We start from the raw sequence: 19489 nt of genomic DNA, 5'->3' as shown, positions 1-19489 counted from the left end.
GGAAGGCAGTTCCAGATACAATCCAGAGCAAATAAAACCAGGCAATCCCAAATCACTCTTCATGCCTTTCTGTAGGACCATTTGTTGGGACAGCTTGTCCACCTTCTTCCCTTGCTTTAAGGTACCAAAGTTTCCACCTCTGCAGGGTGGTAGGGAAACCAGAATTCTGCTCCAATTCTGCCTTGGAGACTGAAACAATGAGGAGCTTCCATCATTTCCCCTAAAAAGAAGCCCTTCCCCATGTTGGATTTTCCCCAGGCTTCATCCTGACAGGAGGTCACCCTGGAAGAGGCCCAGCCCTCCCCGGTCCTTCCAGCTGCACACCTCTGGCTCCCAGGGAGCGAATTCGGCTTCGCGCCAGACCTCGCATCAAGGGAGATACCCTCCCGGGTACCTCAAAGCCTCTCATCAGAGCAGATGGGAAGAGAGGAGGAACATAAATTTCCCTTCCAGCTGTTCTTTTCCTGGCAAGGCTGTTTCGGTTGCCCCTCTGATCACTGAACTCCCCCAGCACATGGCTCCGTGCTCCCTTTTGGTGCTCAGAGCAGCTGCCTTGGTTGTGCTATCGCAGACACAAGCACATTTCAGCTTTTTGGGATATGATTAATGAGTAACTTGAAGGAAATATCAAAGAGTGTTTCTAAAATGGCAGCTGACTAGATTTTCATCCACATTTTTCACACGTTCTCCAAATACCCCCTATCAGCTGCCTTTACTTAACGTGCATAGGCGCAGTTATTTGAATAACTGTGATTCACTGAGTAATGTGCAAACATCATTCTCCTTACACAAACGGTCAGGCAATTGAGCTGCTATCATTTAGGACAATTTTAATTATTGAAAAACAACTACAAATGGTACTATACCATTTCTGGTATACAGGATTCAATAGCTCACAGAGTATATAGAATGTGTGCTCCTCCCACAATCATTAAGGCTGATTTTTACACCTTACAGATTCAGGATTTGGCCATTGGCAGTCTTCGTTTATTTATTTATTTATTTTTGTTAGCATGACTTTTAGCCAGAAGAAAAAACACTACTATCTTTCCACAATTTAAAAAATTGCCATAGTTCCTACCTGAAAAAGTATTGAAAAGACTTGGTTCTGCAGCCATTCAATTGGAGAGGTCCAGTCAATACAGATTTTTTGAATTTCATAAATACCTTGTGAATTTATATGCTCTGACAATTTTTAGATCTCAATGAGAGATGCCGTGCAGTCATCTTGGCTGCATATTAAATGACAGGACAGCGCGGTTTGCCCCGGAGGCATTGCCACTGACTGGGCTGTCCCCAGGTGGCTCGTGGGAGCTGCCCTCGCATCACAGCCAGCAACGCTGGGTGCCTTCCTCTTGTGGGGGACGGGGCTGCAGGAAGGATAATCTCTTTACGGGCAGCAGCATGCAAAGAATGCAACGTGTTTTGGAAACATAAAACATTACCTATTTAGACAAGGTTACAGAAATAATTACCGCAGTAGAAAGACAAAGCCCTGTCTGGCTCCACCAATTTATAAAGGGTGCAGTGTACATACAAATGACGAACTGTTTGCTGATTGCGATCGTTCTATTATTTATGTTGAACAGAAAGGCATCAGCAGCAATCTAGGAACAGATGCAGTCAGAGCAAGATTGTGCATATTTGTAATAAGATTAACAAAATATCAGTTTGCACACAAATTAGCGTTACATAATGGAATGTATTCACATAGTCCTGCAGGAGTTACGTTAAAATTCATCATAGGCAATAATACAAAGTGGGTCAGCTACAGTCATCTACACAGTATTTCTCGTCTGCCTTGCTGTATAGCCAGTATTTTCCTGGTGATTTTGTCCTGCTGGAGCAAGTGCTGTTAAAGAACAAAGCTGCCTCCCAGCAAGAAAAAAGCTGTGTCACCTTACGGAATTCAGGCAAAAGGAGAAAACCGTGCTGGTAGCATAAGACATAACGCAGACCACTCAAGCACTATCATAGAAAGCTGCATGTAGAAAGGAGAAAACACTATACAGAAAATATAGAGAAAAATGTGATTTTTTTTTTTTTTTTTTTTTTGACTGACACTACACAGTCTCATCTGCTGGCAGTGACAGTGAAAAGAAAATTGCCTTGCAAAATGCACTTGAGGAAGCACATGTGAGCAGCGCATTCACTTGCAGGAGAAAGCACTAGATATCGAGAAAGAAGATATGGCTTAAAAGTTATGACGGAAAAGTCATCAATAAACAGAGAAAAATTTCATCCATTTGACAAAATCACCAGCAGCATATAAATAAGAGTTTTTACAGCTGTAACTTGAGAACAGGCTGCAGCTCTGTGAAAAGCTGCTGCAAAGATGACGGGAATAATTTGTCCTTACCCACAAGGTTGGAGACAAGCATGGGACTGAGCTTACTGCAAGAAAAAGTAGGGAAAACTTTCTAACAATAAGGAGCAGAGGAAAAGATTGCCTGGGAACACTGTGCAGCTGCTATACCAGCTGTTCTTAAGAAGTTAAAAATATATCTGTCAGGAGCAGAAAGCTTGAGCTGGGGAAGAAGGATGGATGAGAGGAGGTCTTTTCCAGTCCAGGGCTTCTCTTATCACTTTTACACTGGAAATGACTGATACTTTTTTTCACCGCTGCTGAGCAGTTTGTGGGACAATGACAACAAAGAATTTGGATTTGGGCTCATTGCTCGGATGTGCCAGAAGGCTGCAAAGACACCTCTGGGTCTACAGCCTTAATGACCATCTCTAACTGAATGCCACCTCAAGCTCAAGACAACGAAGACCTAGGACTAGAAGGCCACCGAGCCCCTCAATCACCAGCACTTCCTGCTGTGGTGGTTGAAGCTGTACCAGAGAGATGGAGAGACGCCGAGCTTCACTTTTTAAAAGGAGTACATGTTTAAGGGATTCCTCACCTCAGTACAGGACCCGTGCATCTACTGCCCAGCCAAATGCCATTATGAACAGAGGCAGACACTTTGCAGGAAAAGCTCCCATTATGACCCAAGGGTCTTTCATTCTCTTAGCAAAGGTGCAGGATTGGGTCTTACAGCCATAAAAGAGAAAATGTTATTTTAATCATCCTCTGGATACATGAAAAGTCACAGAAAGGGCTTTTCACCTAGATGACTAACTTTCAACTTCGGCTCTAGTACTATAGTGCAAAACAACACCATGAGTCCACTGAACAGTCTTTGTACTAAGTGGCCGGGCGCCTGAGGCAACATGTCACCTCCCTTAACTTTGCCCCAGCACATGGACAACCTCCAGAGCTGTTTATGTGTTCCAAATGCTGAACAGACTTAGCTCTCAGTGTAACAGGCTGCTCTTGGAAGAGGTACCAATGTCTCTGGGTGGTGTAAAGCAGCAGTGCATCTGCCAGTGTGCAGGAGCAGCGTTTTCCCTTGCCTGAGCTGAACCCGAGCTATCTCACAGCCCTACTACGGTCAGATTAATTCTATATATAGCTGGTTCAGGACAAACACAATATTTATTTTGTCTGGTATGGGCTAATGAAGCGCGCCTGTTCTCAGCTGGCATTTTGCATACTCTGGAGAAGGAGGAATTTCCCTGAGCTGACAGCTAAGCAGTTGTTGGGGGACAATGCTGTCAAAGGGTGATTCTTTAAAAGTCAGCTCTGGCAGCATTGTTGCCAGGACACATGGCACCAAAGAGCCTGGACAAAACTCAGAGGCTCAGGGCATTCTTAGCATTTACAGCCTTCCCACGGGTTTCGTTACAATAGGTTGCACTGGTACCACCAGGATCGGCTACTCAGCTGAGCAAACAGATCATTCAGGAGGGAGCTGCTCAGTTCTGTTCATGTGCCGTGCTCATGTTTCCTCACCTGCACCATTTACATGCACTTCTGCCATTCTTCCTCTGTAGGAGGAAAGTCTCTTGTTCAATTAATAATAATAATAAAAAAGGCTGGGTTAGGTACCACAGTTTCAGATGACCAGGACTAAAAAGCAAGACTAGTAATCTGTGGGAATTTATGCAGAATTACAATATTTGACATCTCTCTTACAGAAAGGAATAGAAAGACACCATTTGTTTCCCTGATGGATATACTTCCCAGCAATATGTCAGAAATACTACGCCAGCCAGGAAAGAAAGAGGAGACAGGGCTAGGATAAGTGCTTTGTAATTTGTTCTCATTGTGGCTACCCTGGGAAAACTAGACAATAAGACTTTTTCCTGGTATCAGATGGCATATTTAATAAAGTATGCTATTTTATCAGCTTAGCAAGGGAATATCAGCTCCAGCAGTAGAAAGAGGGATGGCTCATGCCATTTGCCCTTACGCAGCTAATTTTCAATGGGTCTCACAGATCCCAAAATGCCTGCTGTGGGGTGGCTGCCCAAGCAGCACTGCAGGTGCCCCCATGGGCAGGGAAGGGCAGCGCAAAAAGGCTGCCAGAGGTAAGCATGGGATGAACGCTTTGGTAAGTCACAGCTGCTGAAACAGGGAAGCAACTATATGACAGGGGTGATGCACATGCTGTGTTTTCTTTCCGTCAGTCCTCCAGCAAAAATACATCTCTAATCCCTAAAAATCCAAGAGCCTAGAAATGCTGATTGATCCAGGTTAATATTTTCTAAAGGACCCAAGCCCTTTACAAAGTGACTTGAGTTGCTTTTTAATGTTTACCCTAAGTCTCCATTTGCCTTTTCTACGGAGCCAGCTGACCAGTTGGCAGCACCCTGCAGGTGTGGCAAGCTGTCCTTCCATTTCATTGCCTGAAAAGCCCTCGCAAGCTCAGCAGTAAGATGCAATGACATTTGGCTGTAGCATTTCTTGCTTTTCTTAGTTTGCATTTCTTATTCCTTCTAGTGGCCAGCTGCCTGAGAATGAATTCCCAGCCTTTCTTGTCACGTTGGCATCTTTTACCTTGGTTTGTAAATGCTTGGTACATTTTTGGTGTTGATTTGGTCAATAACCTGCAAATGCAACTATGAAACTGTACATTCACATGAACGTGGTAAAGTGGAATTAGCTTTTGTATCCTCAAGAAAGAAAATATGGGGGTATATATATATGTAAACACACACACCTAAATATACATCCATATATATAAATGTATTCACATAAGTCAACAACTTTGTGGTTTCTCTGGCGTGCCTGCAAAGGACAAGCAGGTCTTTTGCCAGCTCCTTTGGCACTAAGATTACTGTTAGAGACAAACAGGTTAATACATCACAAATTAAACTGAGAAGCTAAAAGATTTCCAATATGCTTTTTTAAAAGAATTTGTTAATATTCTGTCTTAAGTGTCAGAGTTAAGCTACAAGACATGAAAAGATGCACAGATTAGCTTCAGTATTAATGTATCCAGGCTTGTGGCAATAAGCATTGCTGTAATCCGTCATAGAATAGACATAAAAGATTCTTTTATTCTTCAAAGAGAAATATTCAATAGCTGTTTGCCCCTCCAAACCAGCACAATCTGTAGCGCCTCCATGGGAAGCAGATAGTAAGCAGGGGAGTGACACTGGTTGGAAGATTTGATGAGATACAGGATAATCAGTTTGTTCCGTTTTGATTTGTGCTATTCTTTATCACTTAATTTAGAGGTTTCTGAATACCTCTAATATGCCAGCTGAAAATGGAGAGACAGAACAGTTAAGGTGCAGTTCAGAAAAGGACATAACTGCCAGTGCACACAAGTCCCCTGACAAGCAGTGCCACTGCACACATCCGGGTCTGGACGCAGCGCTGGGAACACGGGCTTCAAGCCAATTAATTGACAGATGAGCAGGAGCTGAGGCATCCTTGACACCACCTAATGTCTGGTTCTGAGGAATTGCTGAGCTGAAGCACCTACTGAACTTCCAGACCTTCTTTCCAAAAGGCAGTAACCAGACCAGAAACCATCTCACTGTACTCACTGCTAGGATCATTTCTCCTTATGCGCATCGCTTGAGTAAATGTTTCCTGCTTGCCTGTCCTGCGAGCAGTTTGTACGCACGGTCTACCACCAGAGCACTGCTGAGTAGCTGTGTTGTTATTGATCTTCACGAAGATGGGTTTGTAGGGTCCGTCCAAATTATCCCACAGATCAGCGCAACCCAGACTGAAGATTTGCACTTCAGCATATTCCAAAGAACAAGCAGGTACACCTGTAAAAGTTCTCATTCACATTTTCTTAATGATGTCTTGAAACTGATGATTACAACTCTTTTTTTTTCCCCAAGTCCTGAGGGCTTCTGATGACATGTAAATTAACGTGCTGCAAGTATTCTGTACTGATGCTCACATTTTGGCCTGATCTTTTGACATTTCAGAATCTCTATCCTTTTACACTTGATAGCAATTCAATATTTTACAGAAATTCAACCATTAAAATTTTAGGCAGACATACAAACATTGCCAGCCACGTTATTTGAAAGGAATAAATGTTGTCTTAATAAACAACTAGAAGAGATCAGTTCACATACTGAGTCTGCTTGCCAATGGCTTTGCTGACCACATAAATTCTGTTCTGTTTGAAAGGTTTGTGAAATGAAGTGGAGAGGACCAGTTATGCCTTTCACAACATAACTGCAAAGACAAAGGCAGCACTGAAAGCAGATAGCTCTCATATTGATTTCTCTGAAAGCAGCAATAGAAAAGTATACTTGGTGTATTTTGCCAGTTCTACTCCTTACTGCTATAAATATATCTAGACTACTACCACAAAATGCTCATATTCTTCATCCATTCAGGATCAGAGAAGAAATACCATATGGTAATGACCACATTAAGTAGGAATAGAAGGAATTTTATTATGCATCTAAATAAAATATAATTATTTAATGATTATGGTTGTAGTTTCACAGGATATATAGACCTAAAGTATAATTATCTGCTCACTTCCACAGATGCATTAAACAGCAGGAGTGGAACTGTATAAAGCAATTTAAAACATCTTTTTCTTAGCAGACGGAAAAGCATTCTTTTAGTTATTTTTCACAAGAGAAAGACCTATCTTTAAAAATAACCAATTATTTTAAGCATTTACACTTCTGGGTTCTCTTCTTTCACGACCTGAAAGTCAAAGGCCTGGGAAAGCGCTTCTGTAAAAGCAACATCTGAACTCTCCTAAGTAGGACACACCACACCATGAGTCATTTCTCAAAGTCTCACTAGAAACAGTGAAGATGACAAGACAGTGTCATGTGGGAAGTATTTTGTTACAAACAGTAGCACTACTCTGAGTATAAAATGAGGCTATGATCCAACACTGAATAACAAAGGAGATGTATCAACAGCTGTTGTATTCTAACAGCTGTCTGAGGTACCAGATGACTTGTGCTGTGCATACTGTCATCTCCTGATTAGAAAGGCAGATATATATACATGAAAGTGAAGCAGCAGTGACATCATGATTTAAAAATACTCCAATAGAACAAGGTGAAACTCAAGATCTAACTAACCAACAGAAAATGCATCGTTTTCTTACTTTAAAGTTGGCAAGTATGGATCTAAAACTTGCCTTTTTTATCTCCACTATCTTGTTCATGTATATGGTTTGCTTTCCACTACAGGCTATTTTAATGGGATTAGTTATCAAAGTCAAACATAAATAAATCCCTGTCTCCAAGAATGTTTGAATTTGGGAATTATTTTTTCCCTACTGCTTCAAATTAAATCTTTCTTAAACAAAGGCAAACACACACAAAAAGTGAGATATTACCAGTGAATGACTATACTAATCCAAGTTATTCATTTCTTTCCTAGTAAATCAGAAAAAGATTAAAACATAAAATCCTTATTACACAATATTACTTTTAGACGATTACTTTTTAGGTATAAGTCGAGTACCGCTTTCATCATAAGTTCTAAACCATCACTTAACCTTGGCACACTTCCTTGGTATTTAGCTATCTGGAGGCTGATTCTGCCTTATCATTGCTGTCAGGGAAGAGTTGTTCCAGTAAAGTCACTTCAGATGGACACATGGGCAAAAGGAAAATCTATGCATTTGTTTCTTCCCATTTGGTGTACAAGTCATTTTGCTAGAATTGGGTATGTCTAACAATTTTTACTATTGCCTGTGCTTATTTTTACTGTGTAGAGCAAAATTGCCTGCAGCACTATATAACAGAATTCCTTATATGCGTAAGGGGTATCTGCTGAATATGTAGCATTTTACTAATTATCAGTTCCTCAACGGAAGGGAATTAATTATTCGAACCTGTATTATTATTTTTTTTAATTTCAGAAAGCCATCCGCACATTCCCCCAGCACAGGCACACCAATCTCCATTACACGTACAATGCTGGATTAGTTATCTGAAACTGTGCATAATGATGCCATTTGCATATTGAACTGTAAATCACAGCAAATCTATATTTTCAATAGGTTTGCAAAAGCAATTCTAACTCCTGCTCCTTTCCCAAACTTTTCCTGTAACATTCCCCTTATTTTTTTTCCAAGTTAAATTGCTACACTTTGTGCCTGCACACGAGTTTTCTCATGTCTCTGTTTCAAGATCACGACCTGCACCAGCTGTGCTCCCCTGGAACAATGAAACTGTCAACGACAGGGCAAAAATGTGGCATTCAGCCCATGAAATTTGGAAGTCACCCACAAAAGGGCTCATGTTGACTATGGGCATTAGTGTCTTCAAAGTAAAATGTAAAATCCACTTCTTTTGTCTAGTCCTCTGCTCAGTAACACCACATTTATAAACAAACACACATCATAAAATAAACAGTGCCTTGCTCTTGTTGACTAGAGAAAGGCAGGATCTTTCTGTACCCGTTTTATTATTGGGAAGCAACTGGACACTACAGCAATGAGATGCTTTATCTGAGGACCTAGAGACGTGGAGATTCTCCAAAGCTGACAGCACATTGTGTACTGGTAGTGTGGTTAGGAGGGCTGTTTTACAGTTAACTCCTTGCAATTCTATCCACATATTCAGCTGAACCCCCACCTGAAACCTGCAGATGAAAGCAGCTTTAGCTTGCACACAGCAGTGACAGAGACTGAAGATACACATCCGGCTGGTGAGCACTAAGAAGTAAATTGTGTGCCCAGATGGAAATCAATAGCTCTCTTCAATTTTTGGCAAGATCGGGAGCGTTGGATGGCAATTAAAGCTCACCCAGCTGCCAAGTGCCCTAATTACACACACAAGAAATTTCACGTATCTCCTTCTACCTGACCCATCCCTTGGGCCACATTCATTAAGCCCATTACAGTCATACCTGCTGCTGTTGCTAGCACTGACTTTTTTTCTTTAATATCTATCTATCTATCTAAACACATCCTCGCTTGCACCTGGCTCCACCAGTGAGCGGTCCACCCAGAGGCCAGTGGATGCTTCACAATTGCCTCCAGCCCCCCTGCAGAGGCCAGGCAGCCATCACACGGGATTTTCACCAGGCCCACCCGGGCATCCTCTTCCCACTCCCACTCCATTTTTACTGTTTTTCACCTCCTACTGAATTTCCGAGAAGAATTGCTCTCCTGCCTGCTCGTTGACCAGCCACTTGTTTTATTGCACCAAACTACCTTGGATTGTCTCTGGCCATCCCTCTCGCCACCTGGGCTCTGCGCTGCACACCCCTCAGAGCAGCACTTACAGCCAGCAAAAAGCAGCACAGACCAGTGTGGAGATAAAACGATGGCTTAAAAGTGAGGCTGCACCTGCGTGCGGGACTGTGCGTGCAGACCACCTGCAGGTGCCTCCTTTGCCCACTCGTCCACATGAGCAGGTGAGCAGCTTTCCAGGACAGTGCAGCATCAGCTGTGCACACCGCGCAGAGCACTCAAGGCGAGCGGCAAGCTCTGTCGTTGCAACATCCAGGGACCTGCGTAGTTCTCTTGGAAACGAAGCCCCGTCTATTATGTGTTTTGGCATTGCTTTGTTCATACCACCTTTGTGAGCCGAGGCAGGTTGGGATTCTAACAGGAAAGAGCAGATTTTACTTCTCTTGTTAGGAACAATACAGCAAAAAAATTCTTTATAATCTCTTTAATTTTCCTGGCACATTTTTGTACCGTATAAATAATAGTACCTAATGGACAGCTGAACTTGAGTGGTGCAAGCAGTTTCCAGGAACGCCTCCTAATTGGCCTTGACCAAAACATGTTTTCTTTTCTTTTCTTTTTTTTTTTTTTAGAAGCCTTCAATAATTCAGATCTGAATCTAATGCAATTAGTGAAGCTGTGCAAAGCACACTGAAAAAAAAAGCCACTAAAAGCTCAGGCCTCTTCTTTTATCATCATGATTATCACTTTATTAGGAACTAAAGTGGGAACACCCATTAAGTACCTGTGGAGCCAAGAGCAAGGGCTCTAAAAGCTCTAAAAAGTCAAAGATAAAATACCACCCCACTTAGCCTGACAGCTCAAGACCACAATGCTCAAGCCATTGTGCTGTGTAAATCACCTTGTGTTTGCACAGAGGCTAGATCATTTTTATTAATCCACAAGATTAGCTGAACAGGGTTCAACTATATTCACTAAAGAATAAATAAGCTACCAGATACTTCAAAGGTGAGGAGAGAAAAGAAAGGGTAAGAGGGAATCAGTCCTTCCCCTTGGGCCGTTCCTATCTACATACGAACTTCCCAGGAGGAGGAAGGCTGACTATTACAAACATTACAAACATTTAAGGATATTAACTTATCCTATGCCTTTTTTTTCTCATTTATCCTGTGTCTGCTGCAACCCTCTGGAAGGGCAGTGAGGCCTTAGAGGCAGGTATAAATGGCTTTCTGCTGCCAGACAAACACTGGGGTGCCTTAGAGATAATGAAAATTATCTCCATTGTCAGAGAAAAAATAAACCTCAAACAACCAGAACTATTTTTGGTACAAGAAATAGTTAATAACTTCACTTCATCTAGATGCATTTTAGTTTGCAAATAAACACTATATTCATTCTCCTTTAATACAAATAATTCATATGCACAAAAACTATTGCAAATAAAGCCTGATGGGAATTCTCCTTGAAGAAGAAAAAGACCATCTGTCCTTCACCAGCCAGGCACAAAAGGGATGCCTGGCTATTTTATAAAAGCTGCCAGTCACTTCTAGGTGTGGGATCATCTCTCACAACAGGCAACATGCCATCTCCCACACTGGTGAATGCTGTGTAATTTGCAGCACTGTGAACATGGTTTGTAGTGATATTTGATAGGGTTGTAGGACATAAATTACAGAGTTATTACACAGAGCTGCTACCGCAAATTCCTTCCTGGCATCAGACCCTATGAGTTTTCACTAGGGATAACGAAGAGGAGGAAAAGACATGTTCTGAACTTTTTAGGAGACATTATTTTTAAAAAGAAGTTTAGGGGGGGAAAAAGTCTTATGTGGAAAGGTTTTACTGTTATCCTTGTTATTTCACTGCTAACAGAGTTATCATTTCAACTGGACAACATCCTGATAGCAAGAGAAAAAAAAAGACAATTTATACATTTATGTATCTGAGTTAAGTCTGGGGATGGCACTATCTATCTAGGTACAGCACAGGAAGACTGGTTTTCCTCTCATATTTTCAATGCTTCCAAAGTGCAGATGTCAGGCAATATTCTAGTCTGGAAACGAGCTCTGTAGAGGCGATAGCTTATACCCCATTATACACATCGGCTGCAAAACTTTGTCGTATTGCCGACCATCATGACAGATGCTCTCCAGGACTAACAGCACAAAGGCCTCTCCTGCAGAGAACTTAGCGGTGGAGTTTGAAGGGACAGATCCCAATCATGGCACAAAAGTACACACTGCACCATTCCCTGGGGTCTGCTGTCACCGAGGAATCGGAGCCTGAAATCGCTGCCCCGCAAGGCCGTCCTCAGCCACTGAGCCCAGTGAAACACTGCGTGATTGAGGATTAGCAACTATTTAATTCATTTTGGCCTGGAAAGAATTTAAGAAGAATGAGAAGCTTGAATCAAAACTTGAGTAAGCCTGAAGCTATCCTGACATGTTTGTGAACTAAATTCCCTCCCAACACTTTTCTATTATTTTGGTTCTTGGATCATCATTCTTTGCATGCTGGGACCAACAATGCCTTTTATTGTAGCCTGCCCCATTTTCATCCTGCACACAAAGGGAAAGCTCCCTTGGTGAATGCCATAGGCAAATACTGCTTTCTCAAAAAGTTACATGGGAGAAGTATGTTTCATCTTTTGTTTGTGTACTGTAATCTTCAGCCTCTCTGAGGGCAGATGAGTCATTCATAAATACGGCCTTTGGACTTTAAAGGTCAGCATTTTTTATAACAAAAACCTGTTACACAAAATCATCCTGGCAAACCCAAATAGCAACTTTAATTAACGTATCACAAATGAACCACCTTGATAAACACTGCACCCATAAAATGCTACTCTACAACAAATGACTCTACAACAAAAACAGGAAAAAGTGATGAGAAGCTCTTGAAAAGGTTTAGGAACATCTGGGGTACTTTTCACAGCTACAGCTTGGTGCAGGAGCTTACAGCACAGTCTGGGACTTTTGAAACAGGTCGGCTTAGGAAAGACTCAGCACCATCCAGTGCATCTCACGCAAAGGATCTGCTCATGAATGAGAGGCCTTGCAGAGAAAAGACAAGAGCCAGCTGTAAATAAGAGAGTAACATGAAGTACAGAAAAAAGCAAAAGCTCTCTTCCAAACATAATGGGAAGTTCAAACTCTTCCAGCAGCTTATGGCATTTAAATGTAAAAGAGCTTACTTCACCCAACCTGGAATCAAGAACTGCTTAGAAATCATTGCATTATTTTCTTTTGAGTCTTCCTAACTTTTGAGTATCTGGGTGCTCAACATACCATCTGACCAGGAGCCTGTAAGCCTGGTGCTGGCGTACGGATGTGCCTGTCTCATATTAAACAAAATGGATGTCTGTTGCAAAAGGTGTAGCTCCTTCGCAGATGGGTTTTGTGCACACCAGTTTAGGTGAGACCAATTCCTTTACAAGTGTGCCTGAACCCTAATGTTTTACTGTAAAGTTATGATTTTTATGGAAATAAGTTAGAATTATTTAGAAAGAGCAGCACAGGATTGCTTCCTCGTAAGAGACGTAATATATTTTAAAGATTTATGACTGTTTTTGGAGCTGGTGCTTTAACTTGATGGCCGGAAACCAACAACCACTGCAGAAAGCTTGCTCTGGAGGCAGTGGGAAGCAGCAGCCCTCAGTCACTCTCACCAATGCTCTCAGCTGCAGCAGCAGCCCCTGGAGCTGCCCACATCCCTGTGTACCGTCCTCCTCCCTCCCCACCCAGCAGAGCACCTGCAGCTATGCTGGTCCTTGCAGAGGTCTCTGTGTCCTGGGGGCTCCCCACCAAGGTGGCAGCAGTGAATGAAGAGCAGCGCTCGAACTGGCATTGGGTAGCACTGGACTCTGTGCAGTGCTCGCAGTAGGACAGACTCAATCCTCACCTTCCTCTGAAGCCCCTTCCTCCTGCCCTATCCAAGTCAGCAGTGCCACCGCTCCTCCTTCCACACAAGCCTTCAGCATCACATGACCTCTGGTGCATTCATTTCCTTACCCCTTCAGTCCTCCCCAAATGCATCAAGTCTCTGATATTTCTTTCTCTACAACTTTCCTGATAGCTCTGATCTGGCCATCTGCACTGGGCTGCAAGTGCAGCGTCCCTCCTGCCCTCCTGGCACTCAGCCACCCCTACAGCCTGCTAAAGCGTTGCTTTTGAAGTCGTCTGACTCAAGGATCCCTCAAAACTGGAGCTCCTCACACTTCTTTGTCAAGTTTGGGCTTCTTGGAGCAACCCAAAGCTGGTGGGAGCCATCCTAGGTCCCTCTGGCTTCAGGATCAATGTTTTGACCTGCACATCTGCTCCTTGCCCTTACTTTAAAAACCCATTCCTGGTCCCTTCAGACTCCGGTACTGCTCTCATATACACATCCTTGATACTCCTTTCAGGCCCTCCCAGAGCAATGTTTTCTTCTCTTTATTTTCTGCCACCTCTCCATAAGGAAATGTTTTGCTAATTCTGCTCAGCTTACTGCATCTTCTCTTTTAAATCCCTCCTCAAACTCACTCTCGCCAGACCACTCGCAATGCAAACAAAGTAATACCCAGTTATTTGCAACAGCTTCTCAGGACATCATGTCACACTGCGAAAACAACCCAACCCTTCTCCCAGGGGCTTGCAGCCAGGTCCGGCAGGACGGACCTGCACACTGGGGATCCGAGGAGGAAAAAGCCACAGCCCACAGCTGCCCTGCTCACCCCATTCTGCACCCCTGCGCACACCTCGAAGCTGCTGTCCCCCACTCCCTGTCCCCAGTCCTGCTGGGAACAGTCAGCTCTTGGCCTTGCTTAAGTTTGGATTGTTAAGATCCCTGACCAGGAAACTTGGGCTGTCATCGATAAGAGAATTTCGCTTAGAGCACCCAGCAAATCCATGGGCAGTGCAATTTACCACGGGGAAGGGAAGGCCATTTCTATTGCCAAACAGTATGAAAATGAATGGAATTTGCAATGTTTGTTTCTAGTATTTGATAAATGCTTACTGATGCGGATTGAGAACTACAAAATTCCTATGTCTGGTTTATTCTACGGTGTGATTAGTAGTAAATAACTTAAAAGGCCAAAGCTAGTAGACTTCATGCGAGCTAAAGATGGAAGATGAATCAAGAAATTATACATACTGTAAAATATTTATGCTACTGGATTTGTATTGCATAGATCTAAATAATAAAATGACTCATGCCATGTAGCTGTCCCATTCCTACATCCAAAAATGCATCGCAGTTATTGTTATGGTTTCTACATTTGAGAGCTGGCCAAAGTTTGTTCTTGTAACTTCTGCGAGTTATAAAAAGGCCCATTTCTAGTGAAATATGTATTTAATTTGTATTTAATGTCATTTTTGGAAACCAGACCCAGACTTATTTTATACAGGAGAGCACAAAGGCTTAACGTCTGACATTTTCCTAAGCTTCAAATTGTACTCCAATGAGCTAAGATCTTACTTTAACTTGCTTATAAGGATTTCTGTGGGTAAGAAATTTCTTGTTGGCTGTGACATGTTATTTTAGGGCGTGGCACGGCAGTTAGCACGGCAGTTCGCACAGGCAGGGCAAAGCGCTCCCCCCTGCCCATACGAACACCTCCTCTAACGGCGGTCTACCGCTAGCTCAGCTGCAATGGTGTACACCAGGCACAGTGTGCTCTCTAGGAAGTCTGTACACACCCAGACCGACTGCCTGCTCAAAAGTGCAGCAGTTCAGGTTTCCGGGTGCAGGGAGTGCCTGAGCCTGTTGCTACCACCTGTGGGGGGCAAAGAGACTGCGTGAGGTGCGAGCAGGTGGATGACCTGGTCCGCCTCATGGCAGAACTCAAGGAGGAGGTCGAGAGATTGAGGGATATCAGGGAATGTGAGTGGGAGATAGACTTGTGGAGCGACTCTCTGCACGGCCTGAAGGACAGGTACTGGGGTGAGACACCCCAAATGGGGGTGAACCCCCTGCCCTGTTGCTGTCGGGCAGAGGCAGGGGACCTAGGAGTTGAGAAGGAATGGAAACAGGTCCCTGCTCAACATCACAGGCGATGCCCTCCCCCACCAGCCCCACCTTCCCAGGTGCCCTTATGCAACAGGTTTGAGGCCCTGCAGCTTGAGAGACCAGTAGCTGAGGAACAGGTAGAAAGTCTACCCAGGAGGATGCCTAGGACGAGGAAGTCGACTCCACGCCTCAGGACTGCCGCCACCAGGACAGAAAGAAGGGTGATTGTTGTGGGCGACTCCCTTCTCAGGGGAACAGAGGGCCCTATTTGTCGGCCTGACCCTACCCATAGGGAAGTCTGCTGCCTCCCTGGGGCCAGGGTCAGGGACATTGCCAGAAAGCTTCCCAACCTGGTTCACCCCTCTAACTATTACCCTCTTCTAATAGTCCAGGCTGGCGTACGCTTCGTTGGGTTAAAAACTGGCTGGATAGCCAGGCCCAAAGAGTCATGGTGAATGAAGTCAAATCCAGCTGGAGGCTGGTCACTAGTGGCGTCTCCCAGGGCTCGGTACTGGGGCCGGTCCTCTTTAATATCTTCATTGATGATCTGGATGAGGGCATTGAGTGCACCCTCAGTAAGTTTGCAGAGACACCAAGTTAGGTGTGTGTGTCGATCTGCTCGAGGGTAGGAAGGCTCTGCAGGAGGATCTGGATAGGCTGCACCGATGGGCTGAGGTCAACTGGATGAAATTCAACAAGGCCAAGTGCTGGGTCCTGCACCTGGGGCGCAATAACCCCAAGCAGCGCTACAGGCTGGGAGATGAGTGGTTGGAGAGCTGCCAGGCAGAGAAGGACCTGGCAGTGATGGTGGACAGTCGGCTGAATATGAGCCAGCAGCGTGCTCAGGTGGCCAAGAAGGCCAACGGCATCCTGGCTTGTATCAGAAACAGTGTGACCAGCAGGGCTAGGGAGGTGATCGTCCCCCTGTACTTGGCTCTGGTGAGGCCACACCTCGAGTACTGTGTTCTGTTTTGGGCCCCTCGCTACAAGAAGGACATGGAGGTGCTTGAGCGAGTCCAGAGAAGGGTGACGAAGCTGGTGAGGGGTCTGGAGAACAAGTCCTACGAGGAGCGGCTGAGGGAGTTGGGATTGTTCAGCCTGGAGAAAAGGAGGCTCAGGGGCGACCTTATCACTCTTTATAAGTACATTAAAGGAGGCTGTAGTGAGGTGGGGGTTGGTCTATTCTCCCATGTGCCTGGTGACAGGACGAGGGGGAATGGGCTAAAGTTGCGCCAGGGGTGTTTTAGGTTGGATATTAGGAAGAACTTCTTTACTGAGAGGGTTGTGAGGCACTGGAATGGGCTGCCCAGGGAAGTGGTGGAGTCACCATCCCTGGAGGTCTTTAAAAGACATTTAGATGTTGAACTTAGCGACATGGTTTAGTGGAGGACTTGTTAGTGTTAGGTCAGAGGTTGAACTCTATGATCTTGAGGTCTCTTCCAACCTAGACAATTCTGTGATTCTGTGATTTTATTTGCAGTTACTGTCTTTAAAACAGAAGGTATTGAAGATAGCAGTTACAGAGTCTGCTTTCTACTCTGATATCAGAGCAGAGCCAGTGATGCCTGAGTGCGTGTATGAGAAACTACCACAGCGATGGAAATCAGGAAAGTAGAAGTTTCAGCAGTAGGAAAGTGAGCGAGGCAGGATTCAAAGAGTGCTCCAAGCCCACACAAACCACACCACCATGGAGCTCTGGCTAGAGGAACTGTAAGACATGCCCTGTCACAGTAATGACGAACTAGACGAACATCCCAACCACACAAAAATGAGCTGAAAATGGGTAACAACTGGATACAAATAAAATTTATGAAAGCATGCTGTGCAGCTAGGCAGAGAGGTGCTGATACCACTTGTAGACCCTATCCAGCCAATCTGGCCCAGACTAGAAATTCCTCAGAAAGCACAGGTGTACTTTTGTACTTAATACATATACAAAACCCTCTGATTTAAGAGATCAACTAGTTGCATATGCTTCTATCTCCAAGCTCATGCTGAAATCCCACAGAAGACAACAAGGCTTTAAACACACGCTTGAAGAATTTCCTGCCTAGGGAAGGAAGTCTTCCTCGGCCCAGCAGTGTCCATCTGTCTAGACACTGTTTGGGTTGGAAGGATTCACCCTTCTCGGAAGTATCTGATGAATGAAGGTAAATGACAAGATGGAACAGAGATCCTGTACCGCTTGGCAATTCTTCTAACTCACAAAGCGATAGCCCAAGGATGTGTCATTCCCTGCAGAGAAAACTGAGCTGAGAGGTTGTAGGTCACCTTCCTGTCGTGATGTTATGTGGCCGCGTGTGTGCACTCTCCAGGGTGTAAATCAAGGGAGACTTTACTAGGAAGAGCTTACAAGGAAAGCGAGGATAAAATAACAGGCTGAAGAAAAATATCTGGGGACAGGGTGGGGCAGTATGGGTGTTTCGGATACCGGTCAGAGAAGAGGATTAGGGATGTATACCTTCTCAAATGTTAATATCTCTGCAAGAATCTGACCTGAAACACAGAGTTCAGCCTTACACTAATGCATTTTCTGTATGTTTCACTGGATCCAGGGGGGAGAGAAATAAAATCAATTTTTGCGACAGAGCTGGGGTCTCCAGCCTTCGGACAGACTTCCCACTGCTCCTCCCCAGGGCCCAAGCAGTCACCTCACAGCTCATCGTGCCTAGGCACAGAATGGAACTTTTTTCTTTTCTTTTTAAAAAGTCAGATGTCCAAAGGACACCTTTTTCTTCTTTTTTTCTCCCAAAATGGAAAACTCCTTGTGCTGGAATCAAATAATTGAAAAGATGCTGAAACAAGAGACTAACAGTTAATCCTGCCCAAAGGGTAAATCTAAATTCTCCCTGGAAAGGCTACTGCATGTGGGATTACATACAGTGGTTAACCAAATATTCAAGGGACATTAGTAATTACCATAACATCCCACTACTTACTCTGTCAAATGCACAATTTATGCAACAAGCCCACAACTTCAAAAGGAATTTGTTTACTTTAAAAATAGTTGGAAATACATTTCCAACCCACAGTTTTTCCCCCAATGCCTTCCTGTCCCCACCTCAAAAAATGCCTGAAAGGCTCGGAGGTGTTTTGTGCAAACACCTTTCTGGGTGAATTTTCTCTCAGTGCCATCCGTTCAGAGCATGCAGTGTGCCAGGAACACAGCTTCTTCGTTTCCCTGCTCTGCCAGCAGAAGATGTGGCTGCTCTGGATGCGTGCCACCAGGCCCAGGTCCTGGTCTGTCTCCTTCCTTCCCACCTCAGGGGATCACCATCGGCTCTGGGGCTGCATCGGGGCACTGGAGGGGCTCACACAGAAGGTGGCTGAACAGGGGCTGACCTTTATACTGCGATTTCCAAATTCTAAGATTTATAAAAATCACACCTCCACAAGCAGATGTAGAGCATGAAGTCACGGGCAGGGGGGCAGAGACCGGCAGCCCCGCCACTCTGTGACAGCGGCACCGCCACCCCGGGTGCAAGAGATGCGCCGGGACAGAGGGCGAGTTGGTGCCCCTCTCGGCCGCTCTGCTCCTCGTCCAAAACCAGCTGTGGCCACGGCCCTGAGCGGCACCTCCTGCCATCACCGTGCCAGGCCAGGCTGAGTCAGGGCCCTAAAAATAAGAGTGGCTCCTTTCCAGCCCCTGGCCGTTTGATCTCCCGGCTCTAACACACATGCTGGAAATGCAGCACTGAGCGGCCAGCCTAGTGGCCTGCCTGGGCTTGTCTTAACCCGCAGCCCGGTAATTTCAGGGATGTGTCATGCTTCATCCAGAGCTCACTCCTTAAACCTGATACACGCTTGTTTTGGTCACTTGCTTCTTTCTTACCGACGCCCCAGGAGCACCAGATGCCTTTAGGGACAAGGGATCGGGGTGTGCCCTGATAACACCACGTTTTTATAGCAGCACTTCAGCTTCTGATGGGATTTATGTAACGTTGTGGAGTGTTTATAGTTAAACAGAACCAAGCAGGGGAATAAATATAGGTTTTATACATTACAAAGCTTATGCTATTAGCTGA

At 44.5% G+C, this 19489-nt stretch overlaps 1 protein-coding gene across 1 annotated transcript in view; it reads right to left on the bottom strand.

The window, feature by feature from the left end:
• The window catches only part of DDAH1 (dimethylarginine dimethylaminohydrolase 1), a 92451-nt gene that overhangs the window by 54770 nt on the left and 18192 nt on the right, over positions 1-19489 (bottom strand). The window lies entirely within an intron of this gene.

The sequence above is a fragment of the Anas platyrhynchos genome, chromosome 8 (assembly GCF_047663525.1).
Source record: "Anas platyrhynchos isolate ZD024472 breed Pekin duck chromosome 8, IASCAAS_PekinDuck_T2T, whole genome shotgun sequence".
NCBI classification, from domain to species: Eukaryota; Metazoa; Chordata; class Aves; order Anseriformes; family Anatidae; genus Anas; species Anas platyrhynchos.
Note: the sequence above shows the minus strand (reverse complement) of the source record. Positions and strands in the feature narration are given on the sequence as shown.